The 12,282-nt window shown below is 33.3% G+C and overlaps 1 long non-coding RNA gene across 2 annotated transcripts in view; it reads right to left on the bottom strand.

The window, feature by feature from the left end:
• Positions 1 to 2,940: 2,940 nt before the first annotated feature.
• LOC105773744 (uncharacterized) overlaps positions 2,941 to 12,282 on the bottom strand; it is a 30,022-nt gene continuing 20,680 nt past the window's right edge. For both annotated transcript variants that reach the window (XR_008196811.1, XR_008196819.1), the window contains exon 6: positions 2,941 to 3,154. This is a non-coding gene — a long non-coding RNA (uncharacterized LOC105773744). The remainder of the gene's footprint in view (positions 3,155 to 12,282) is intronic.

The raw sequence follows: 12,282 nt of genomic DNA, 5'->3' as shown, positions 1-12,282 counted from the left end.
ACACCCACTTAATCTTAGTACATGAAATTGATTCTAATTGACTAATTAAACATCTACCATCAATTTTCAACCTTCAAACTACTCAAAACTATAAAGATTCATGGTTCTAAAATTTTCGACATACTATGACAATTTTCACAAAAAATCAATAAAAAGTTAGAATTCTGTAATAAAACTTTAAAGAATGTTTAGAAACCTTCTAATCACATCAAAACTAATTGAAAAACACTTTGAAACCTAATTTTTATTCCAAATCTCAGAATCCACCATTTACGACCCAATTTTTGACATCTATTCAAAACTCTTGATTCAATGGTTAAAAACTCAATTTTAAAGGCTAGATAACGTTAAAAACTAAGGGAAGTGAATCATTACATTCGACAAGAGAAAATCAGATGTTTGGTTGAAAATTTAGAAAACCCACAAGTTTGAGAGGATGAAATCAATGGTTTTTTTATAATTTTTAAGGAATTCTATAGAGGTTTAATGTATGAGAATGAAAGAAATCAAAGGAATGAAGTTTGAGAATCAAAATTTGATGACCAGGGCTTGGGAATGCAAAGTGACAACAACACAAGAGCATGGAAGAAAACTATTGTGGATAACCTATAGGTGAGAGGAAATATTAGGTTGAAGTTTTGTGTTATTTACCTTTTTATTGCTCCTAACTTTAATTCTTTTTCTCAAAACAGTCCTCAATGCAAAATTAAAGATCTTTAGAACATTATTTTTAAGAATTGATTTGATTTTCTAAAAGCAATAGACGAAGACATTTTTAGTTTACCATGCTATGAAATTTCCAAGCACACTAGAGCTAAAATCTCTAAAATACCCTCAAAACTACTAGTCCTAATTTTTCATGTGTGACAAAATAGATACCATTTTAGCATTCTGTTTATTTTAAAACTGTACATAAAAACAAGTATCGATATCAATGCTGAAAATACTGATACCTGGGTTCAGGAATGGTAAAAACTATATTCAAAAGGTTTATTTCATGCCCAAATTCATATAAACTCAAATGGTAATCTTAGATACATTTATAAATGCATAAATTAATTAAAAACACCAATTTCATACCAAACACACCACTAAAATCAACCAACCTAGATCTCTAAACAATGTACCACAATTCAAAACTAACTAATCACATATGTATATAAAATTAAACTAATAAGTAATCGATGCACCAAAACTATTTTCCTTATACCAAAGAAAACTAGTAGAACCTATAAAATGCAAATTCAATTCTCACTAAATAATATATTCACCTTCAACTACTCAAGGATCATATGTCCATACCATAGTGTTATCTCATCTATTTAGACATTAACCATGGAAATCATTCAACCAAACATGTCATCATCAACAAGGCTGCTACCATAACTTTTACACTCACATATATAAACACATAAGTTTTATAAATTGCCAACCAAAACACAAACTAACCATTAAATTACAAAATAAGCTTTAAAACTTAAAAGACTTCCTAGGTACATACCAAACAAAAATAAAAGCATTACCAACACTTGAGTTTAGGATTGCCATTGTATGCTGAGTTGACGAGTGAACCGAATAGTACCTAACTTGTGCATAGAAAACAAAACCGTACATTAACTCGGTGATATTTCTATAATCCAAACATTTGAACAAATTATAAATCACATAAATGCTTAAATGAAAACTAAATGATGCTATGTTAGAAATAATTTGAATGTGCAAATTCATATAAACATAAATTTCTTAATATACACTTTTCTAAGGTTACTATATGGAAATTTTATTTCATTTATCATATGGCATTACAAATCTACTTTCATATATATACACAATGATCATATCAACTATGATTCCATTCATTTCATACAAAATCAATACCATTGACTATTTTGATTTCCATTTCCCATTTAATTTCATTTCATACCTTTGCTATTTAATAGCATTATTGATTCAAAGTCATTAATTCTAAAGTTAGCATTTGTTTCCCCTATTAAGAAACTTGGAATCGGACAAACACACGAATCGAACCAACACAGTAGTTTGGCATCCAATGCCTCGTCGGATAAATCTAAAGCAAATAATTGCACCAAGTGTCTCATCGGTTAACCGAAGCAAATTGGCACCCAATGCCTCATCAACTCATAGTCGAAGTAACCATAAACTCTTCCTATCCTATGCCATGCCAACTATATGCGACTCTGTCTGAATAGTTAATAGGGTTTCCATTTCATTTCATTATCAATGAATATTTCAAATTCACATTTATTCTTAACATATATATACATTTATTCAACTTAATAATAACCATAGTATCCTAACATATATATATTCAATTCATACATTTACAAAAAATACATATATTTCTCAAATATGCACAATTGAGTTGTAATAATCTTTAGTTCATTCAATTATGTAACCCTCATAACCTGATAGTTATTAAAGATTATTAGAAGTCAAATATGTTCCAACTAGCTTGTTCTCGCTCCCATATAACCAGTATAACCGGGTTTTACATTTTCGTCCGAAAAAAGCTTTCAACGGTATGATTTTAATACAATAATGATCGTTATTATTATAAACGAATTCAACCAATAGTAAACATTTTCTCAATTGCCCTTGAACTTAATGATATAAAACTGTATTATATCTTCCAGAATCTGAATTAATCATTCTGCCTGTTAGTATCTTTGCGTTATAGCATTGCGAAATTTACTCCAGAATCTAGAGGTAAATCTCCAATACATGCAACCCAACTAGCTTTTCAAGTGACTAATCCGATCTTACTAAAATAAAATTTGTCGATTTTGTAATACCCTAAAACCCGGCCTAAAAGTTTAGACTGAATCTTGGAGGTTACAATGATCACCGAAGTGATTATAGGAAAAATTTTAGTTTAACCAGCTAGAAAAAAATAATATTTAAGTTACGTAAAACTCTCAATTGCAAAATCCCGATATCATAAAAATTTTAGTCCAAAAGACTCTTACTTGCGTTTAACACAACATTTCATACCACGATATTAAAAATAAAACTTACAATTCAAATTGTTTATTTATAAATGCGAAATTTATGAAAATACTTTTAAAGTCAATTCTAAAGTGTGGTTGTCCAAGACGTCCGGCGTGTCGACTCCAGCAACAACATACGAAAATACCTGAAAAAGGGAAACTGATGAGTGTGAGCTACACGAGCTCTGTGTGAGTTCGAAATAATTAACAACAGATTTACAAAAGAGAATTCCATATAGCTGTTCAATAGGAAAACATACTTACAGAGATATACAGAAACAAAAGGTAAATTTGAGGCCAACGTCCCAACAGAATGTAACAATCAAGCACACCACATCATAGACAGAAACTCGACCGATAACCAATCAACGGGTCAGTACTAAAACACTTATCATCATAAACACGATGTTCCAAAATGTCATTACACTAACACCTCAATACACACAAAATCAGTCACACATGTTAAGTCAACCAAACAGAACACCAACAAATAAACTTACACCCAATCACTTAACCATATGCGCATGAATGCAATCAAGTAGAAAAGAAACCCACCCATCCAGCCAAAACACCTCTTCGTCCCCGATCACACCTCAAAAATCTATTTAAGCTCATCCAACCCGACACACCACGTATGTGGACTAGGCCACTTAGATAATAATACGCAGCAAAGCTGATGTATATGTAGCACAGTGCATTGCGGTAAACCACTGTACAGATATATTGCAGTTAAACTGTCAGATTAGATCAGAATCAATCTTCTTTCTCTTCACAACCAAACCTTAAACGTTTTATACAAATGTATGTATGCAGACAGGCATACAAAATCAGAATACAAGATGTCCAAACAGTCATTCAGACATAGAAACTCACATCCAGTCAATCAGTTACAGAATTCTCGTGCAGTCACAGAATGCACACAACACACAAACACTCACACACCAATCACTTAGAATCAGAAATGCGCACATTCATTTACCTGGATTCAGTATCAATTGCAAAGTAACCTCAAGTAACAATCAAACAATCTACTTAAATAGAGGTATATCTATACAAAACACACCAGTCTAGGTTGAATCAAAGTCCTGATCACCCTTACCAAGACCTCACTAAGAGTTCGAACACACAAAATCATGATCAAGCTTTAATTTGACACAGAATAAAATTTGGCGAGATAAGACCACACGGCTGTGTGCTCCAGCCATGTGGAAAAGCCTAGACCGTGTAGGGGTCAACACGCCCATATAGAGGGGCACACACCCGTGTGGAATGAGGCACACACCTGTGGAGCCTAAAGACATGACCGTGTGAACCGGCCCTGTAAATCAATGTCCGTTTGTGATAAAATAGGATACAGGGCAAACACGACCGTGTGAGATTCTCACACGCCCGTGTGCCCACCAGACACGGGCATGTGTCCAAAACACACGCCCGTGTAGAATCCTTAAATCCCTAAATTGGCCACACGGCCGTGCGGCCAGGCCGTATGACACTAAATTTTACCCGAAACCCTAATTTCTAATTATACACGATCGTGTGAACCGTCCGAGTGGGGGCACACGCCTGTCTGGCCACCCGTGTGGTCACAAAACCACACCAAAATTGGCTGCATTCTGTACCTTTCTTCTCAAAATCGCATTCCTAACATCTGTAGTCCTAAAACCCACCTCGAAATTGCTTAACAATCCCTTCACCATCAACGAAACGAATCCCATCCACTTTAATCCAAAAACATACAAGAAAATATTTAAAAAAAAACAAACTCCAACATCGAAATTTAATGATTCAAAAAACACCAATAACCACTGAATTTCACATATCCAATTCATAATTTTTAATGAAAAAAAATGTTTGAATCCCACACCTAACTCACGACCAAAACTTCCAGACACCGACTTGGCGATAGAGAACCGAACCTTTCCAAAACAAAACCATTCTTCCTTTGTTTTTGTCCAAAGGCGCAAGAAACCAAGAGGAAAATAAAAAGAAAACAAACCATAGTGAGGGAGATGAGAGAAAGTGCAACCCAAAAAAACAGATAAAGAAAAAATAAAAGTAAAAATCCAAACTAAATACATATTTAATAAATAAATATTAAACTTTTTCAACAAAACAAAACTTAAATCGAAGTAATTCCCTCAAAGCACACTCGAGGCTCGAACTTGGAACCCCAAACTAAACTAACATACAACCAACCACTAGACCAATAGGCCCATTCTAACACTAAAACCTAGAAACAAACTCACATGTTTGATCTAGCCACTGACCCTACCTACAAATATCAAAACTTCTAACCCCAAAAATCGGGGTGTTACAGATTTCATCAGCTTGATAATAACAATTCAGAGGAAATCTTTCTTTCTTATCATCAAAGGTAGTTCAAATACGAAATTTATCATGACTCGTTCTCATTCCCATTCAGCAATCATAACAAACTGTAATAATTCAAACAGAACTTGATATTTAGTTTTTAACCTATTGACATATCAAAAATCTCGGTACAAACTCTAAAATTTCACGTTTTATCTTCAGCCACCAGTAACTTTGTCTCCAGACATTACACATTTTGTCGCCACCTAGTTTAAATCACAAAGGTGCTGCTAGGAACCTTATATAAGATACCTCGTATAATTTCAAAACTGTTTAGCACACATATTTGATTTCGAAAATATAGACTATTATGACAATACATACGAAAATTAGTAATCTTCACTGAAAAATTAACAATTTAACTCTCAACTCTGTAATAATCAAACCAACATAATTCAAAGTGGTCTGAGTGAAGCATTACTCTAAACAATGAATTCCTTCTTATATTTAGGCTGAATCAACCTCTTTAACCCGCAACTGATAGTAACCAAATCTAATATCAATCTTTGAAAATAATATGACATCTATCAGCTGATCGAATAGATCATTAATACGAGGCAACGAATATTTATTCTTTATCATGACATATTTCAACTATCAATAATCTATACATAATCTCATCAAACCATATTTCTTTTTCACAAATATAACTAGTATTCCCTAATGTGATATATTCGGTCGAATAAAATCTTTGTCGATTAATTCTTACAACTAAGCTTTTAATTCTTTTAATTTGGTTTGAGCTATTCTATACAAAGCAATCAAAATTGAAGCAATCCCTAACATTAATTCTATAACAAACTTGACTTCTCGCTCTGGCAGTAAACCCGACAATTCTGCAGAAAAACATATGTAAACTTGCAAACTGTCGGTAACTGATCAACTTTTATTTCAGAAACTCTAGAATCCAGTATAGAAGTTAAAGCATATTACAACCTTTTCATATAAATTTATGCGTGGACATTGCTAAAATCATATTCAAAACACAATCATACTTAGCAGATTCAAAAGCAGATTCAACCAAAATCAATTCACCGCTCTAACATCTCAAATAAATTTGTTTCTATCGGCAATTCACTACAACATCATGAACAGTCAACCAATCCATTCCTAGTATAACATCAAATTCATTAAATGGCAGTAACATCAAATTAGTCAGAAAATCATAGCATTAAATTTTCAGTGGACACTATTTGCAAACCAAATCAATTATGACTCTTTGGTCTAAAGGGTTTATTATTTTAACAACATATTTAGTCAACTCAACCGGTAAACTCTTTTCTGTTACTAGCGTTATGCATATATGTATGAACATGTCGTCCCATTGTCAATTAATGCATACAAAGTAACATTAAAGATAGACAAGGTACTAGCAATATCATCAAGAACGGAAGCTTCCTCACGCACTCGGATTGCATAAGTTCTAATGGGAGCTCGAGCTTCAGATTAAATGACTATGTCTTTTGTTTTGCTTCTACTGACTCTACTTGTACTTCAAATTCCTATTTGTCTTCCTCTCGTAGAAGTAGCAACAGGTCTTACATTATGACTTTTGTTCAAATTAGCTTGATATAAGTGTCTTTCGGTCTACATATCCCAAAATGATTCCATCCATAAAGGCTACATTCCAGTCTATTTACATTCTAACACTACCCACACTAGTTACTAAAGTCATCGGTGGTCTCACGATACTCTTTTTCATTCTATCACTGTCAGAAAACCTTGATGACACTAAAAACGACTACTCGATTCTTTCTTTTTCTTCGGTGGGGAAGCAAAAACTGTTCTGAGTGTGGTACGTTTACTAAGGTCACGAGCTTTCGTTTCTTTTTGCTTCTTATAATTGCAATTTTCTTCCATTAATTGATCTCAATCAGATAAAACTATGAACTTACAAATTTCCATTACATCAACCCACAATTTGATCTTGTTGTTTAATCCATCTTCAAAACGAATACACATTCCTTCCTTAGTTGGTACAATCTCATGAGCATAAATATTGAGTTGAACAAATTCACGTCCGTATTTAGCAACTAATCCATTTCCCTGTTTCAACTCGATAAATTTCTTTTTCTTCTTACCAAGGTATCATTTGTTGACATATTCAGTTCGAAATTCAGTTTTAAAGAATTCCAGTTAATTCATTCTTTTTGTACCATAGTAGTTAAAGTTGACTACCAGCGAGATGCCTCTTCTTTTAACAATGACATGGCACATCTCAGAAAATTTTTGGAAAGATGTAACATTTCATCTATCACTCTTCGTGTGTTTACTAACCAGTACTCGACCTTGATTGAATCATCACACACTTATCTACTAAACTCTTCGACTCTCCATATTCGGCCATTATCAGAAGGAATTTTTTGAGTATTTGGTCGTATAGGGGTTTGAAGATTGGGGGTGAAGGTCATTGAGCCACGTAATTGACTCTTCTACGGTCACTAAACCATTCTGACATCATATGGAAGAAGGCTCCACAGGCCTCACTTCCCTAGCCCTCAGAAATGAGCATACTATGAGCAACCTCATGCATCCTGGCTTGCACATTACTTTTTACTTCATCGAAATTAGTTTGGTTGGGTTAATATGACATCTTTTATCTATATGAAAAGCAAAATCAATTCGATTCAAGAGACATCACACTATCATAAGTTATAAGATAGCACGTATTTCTAGACTCAATACATGTTACATTCAGCCTGAGAACTAACTAAACCATAGCTCTGATACACTAAATGTAACACCCATAACCCAATCTTGTCATCGGACCTGAGTTACAGAATGCTACAATCATAACCAAAATAGAACATATTCAATTTACATAGATTATCTCAAATAAACATAGAATACTTCATAATTGCATAATTATTACTCAAATTTGACAAAAAAAATATCCAAGCATAGTCAATTCAATTTGGTATTAACAAATACGTCATTTCTCAGATCATATACGGGCTAATGTATGCTCCAATACCATCTAGAATTTAACCAGGACTAATTTGAAACATTCTCAAAATTTCAATTCAATTATAAATCAAAATTCCATAAAATACTATATTTGACTCTATTTACGAACTCATTCATCAAATTTGTGGTCTCAAAACCAATGTTTCCAATACCACTAGAAAACGGGTTGTTATAAATTAAGCCCAATTGAACAAGAAATCTCACCTAAAATGTTTACCATAAACAAACAAATCAATCTACAACAACTTGTAAATTAGCTCGAATCATAGAAACACAAAGCGTAAACTCCGAGCTATTCGTCTACGACCTTATCTTTTCCCTTCTTTTTCGAAAAATATGGGTCGACGTTAGCTACTGAAATAAATAAACCATATACATCATTAATACACAAACAAATTCACATTTAATTGCTAATTTATACAAATTTTACACTTTATTCAATTTAATCCTTAAAAGCTAAACTAGCTTAACTTTCACATTTAACCCCAAATTTAATTCCATAATTCTCATTTCTACCCTTAAATTTTGAAATTGTCACAATTTGGTCCCTATTACTCAAAATCAACAATTAACTTCATAATTTAGTCATTTTTCACTTCTAACCTAAAAACCTATCAAATTAGTCCCTAAAGCTTTAACTACTCAACAATGGTAACATCAAAAATCTTAAGCAGTACCAAAAAATAAGACATAGGTTAGCTAGCTTATGGTATCAGGATTCCGAAAATATAAAAATTACGAGAAAAGGACTAAATTACACTAACAAAATTGAACTTGCAAATATTCAGCCCTAGGCCATACGTGCTTCTCCCATTTCACCTTGGTTTCGAAATGAAGAAAAATTAAAAAAGAATATGGCTTCTCTTACTATCCACTTGCCTAATATTCATTCTTTGTTTTATTTTAATATGATTTTATTATAACATAGATTAATGTTAACATAATATATAACTTATATATAATATATATACATCGTCCAATACAATTAAAAAAGGTATATTTTCCTTTCAAGTCCCTTAGTTTTATTTTAGCTTATTATTTAATAATAATTACATTTTTACCACTTAAGCAATTTAGTCTCTATACCCTAATAAAAAAACTAATTCAACAAAAATTTCTAACTGAAATTCAATTCGCTTCTAATATAAATATTTACAAGTTTGGGTTACGAAAAAAGAGTCCCGAAACCACACTTTTCGACATCACTGACTTTCGAGTCGTTATAGTAATCCTCCCTTGTTGTACATGATATCAGCAATTGGTGCCATGAGCATGGAGAACATGGCTTCAAAATCCTAAAGTGGCACTCCCGCTGACCAAATCAACCAGACCAACAATCTTGCTTACCAAGTCAACTCTTCCACCCCACTCATCATACCCCATTTCACCAGCCTCAGGAACTCCCACTAGCTTAAAATTTACCCAAGTTTCTTCTCCTTCCACCTCTTAAAGGAACCCTTTTTATATATTTGACTGTCGTCCTCCCCACCTTAAAGTAGCTAGTGAAAGCCCTGAGAGATTCTATAACCACCAATCCTGTCACCCTTACTGCAGCAACAGGTACCACACGCCAAATTGCCCTGATTCCCCTGGTTACTACAGAGCACCAACCACTTGTTGGTAGGGGTGAGTAAAACTCGTTTCGATTCAAAAAATCAAAAAAAAATTCAAGTTAATCGAATCAAGTTATGCATAAGCTCAATTATGAATTAAGGTATATATAAGCTCGATTACTCGATTTGTTCACATTATGTCTATATAAGTATATGAGTGTTTGCATTGTGATACGATGCTATCTACATTGAAAATGGTTTGATATATGCATAAAACATGTATCTACGTGTTTATTATATTATCATCACATTATTTGTGTTATAAAGTGATTTAATGCGGTTGCTATATATCAAAATGTATATATATGTTTACGTTGTGGTAATGTAATGTCATTTTATCTTGAATTATAATGTGTTTTAATTATGGTTAACGATAAATAACCTTGGTTTGATTTTCATTATATATTAATTATTCATAAATGGTAAATTGTTGTGACAAGCTTACTTGGTTGGAATTGAACATGATAAGATTGTAAAGTATTGTTCGAAATAAAGTAAGTCTTAACTAAATTGTCGGTTAATAGTATATGATGTTCTTTGGTGAATTACTGATGAGATTGGCACATGAAATTAATATTGTTCTATTATGTTGTAAGATTGAATTTTATTTGATAATTAATAATGCCCTATTAATAGTGTCTGATATAGTCACAGGTACAATTGGCATGCCATAGGGTCTGTTTTGACAATAGGAGATTCAACACATAATGCGTGTTATATGTATCGTTACCTTAGGTTTTGGTACCTGCATGAAATTTTTAAAAAATTTGAGTTATAGAATTTGATTTTGGTATCGATACTTGTTAGGGGAACAAATACCTTGTTATATGTATCAATACCTTAGGTTTTGCTACTGATACTTGCCTCATGTTTTAAATGAAAATTTTATTCTATTTACTTCCAAGTGAACTCGGTTAACCGACAAAGTTTCGAAACATCCGTAATTATATTAATAAGTCGTAAATGTTAAAATTTAGTCATAAAATGTTCAAATTACCTTTTGTTTAGCCAAGAGCGCTTTGGAAACAAATGTAATAGTTCTATACTGGGTCCCAAAGGTCAAATCAAGTATAGGGGTGTTACTAGACTCATCCATGGTAAAGGGCGGCCTACTGCCCGACGGCCCGCCTTAGAAATATGGGAGGTTTGGGTAAAAATATAGGCCCGAAATATGGGCCTGGGCAAAAAAACGAGGCCCGTTTAAAAAATGGGTTGGGCTTGGGCTCAACTTTTTTGGCCCGAGCCCGGCCTGACCCGAATATAATAAATATATATTTTTATTTTTATTTTTTAATTTTAAAATACTTTAAAAATATTTTTTTTTATTTTTTTATTTTTAAAATATTTGTGTTTATTAAAAATCAGGTCGGACCGGGCCGGGCTCGGGCTTATTATTTTTTTCCCGGGCCGGGCCTGGGCAAAATTTTAGACCCATATTTCGGGCCGGGCCAGGCCCGGGCCTAAGAGTCGGGCCAAAATTTTTTTCGGGCCCGGCCCGGCCCATGGACAGGTCTAGGTGTTACAGAGATAGATTAGGTTGAATTGGTATGTTTGGGTGTCAAATGTGGCATAACGAATTGATTGCTATGAATTGGTTTTAAAATGATGTTTTGAAATGTTATTGGAATGGTCTTGTGTAGGTAAATGTTGTACAAAATCCACCATTTGGTTAAGTTGAAAGGTTCACATGAAATAGATACCAAATGGCCTAAGTTGTGCCAAAAACAGAGTCCACGTCATGACGTCAAGTGATAGTCGTCACGTCGAAGCATAGGTTTTAGGCCATGGTGTGACCAAAAACCCTGTCATCACAATGAGGGCCAAGTTAGTGAGTCACGTCGCGACGGAACTTCCTCACGTCATGACGTCAGATTTTAATTTTGAAAATGTTACAATTTGATCCTTGTTTAATTCTAGGTTAATTTTAGAGCATACGTAGACTCGTATAAGACCCGAGGAGGATTGTATAATGTGATTATGAACTAAATTGGTTATATTGGGATGATTTATATTTAAATTGAATGTTATTTCTTTTTAGTTGCTTCAACGACTATAGCATTTTGTAGCCCGAACTTGGTAATCAGGTTGGGTAAGGGGTGTAATAGTTCATTTACTAGTGTGTTAGTGGATTGATCCGCGTATCCTTTCTCAAATCTGAGTCAATTAATAGAGGTTGTAATATGAAAATAAAATGTGAAATGCTTATGATAGTAAAATGGAAATGGAAATATAATATTGGAAATGAACGTCGATTGTAAAATATAAAACGAGATGCAAATACCATGATAGTGCATAGATAATCTAATAATTGGTAAACGAGGTGT

This window comes from Gossypium raimondii, chromosome 6 (genome assembly GCF_025698545.1).
Source record: "Gossypium raimondii isolate GPD5lz chromosome 6, ASM2569854v1, whole genome shotgun sequence".
NCBI lineage: Eukaryota > Viridiplantae > Streptophyta > Magnoliopsida > Malvales > Malvaceae > Gossypium > Gossypium raimondii.
This window is presented reverse-complemented; position numbering and strand designations above follow the sequence as displayed.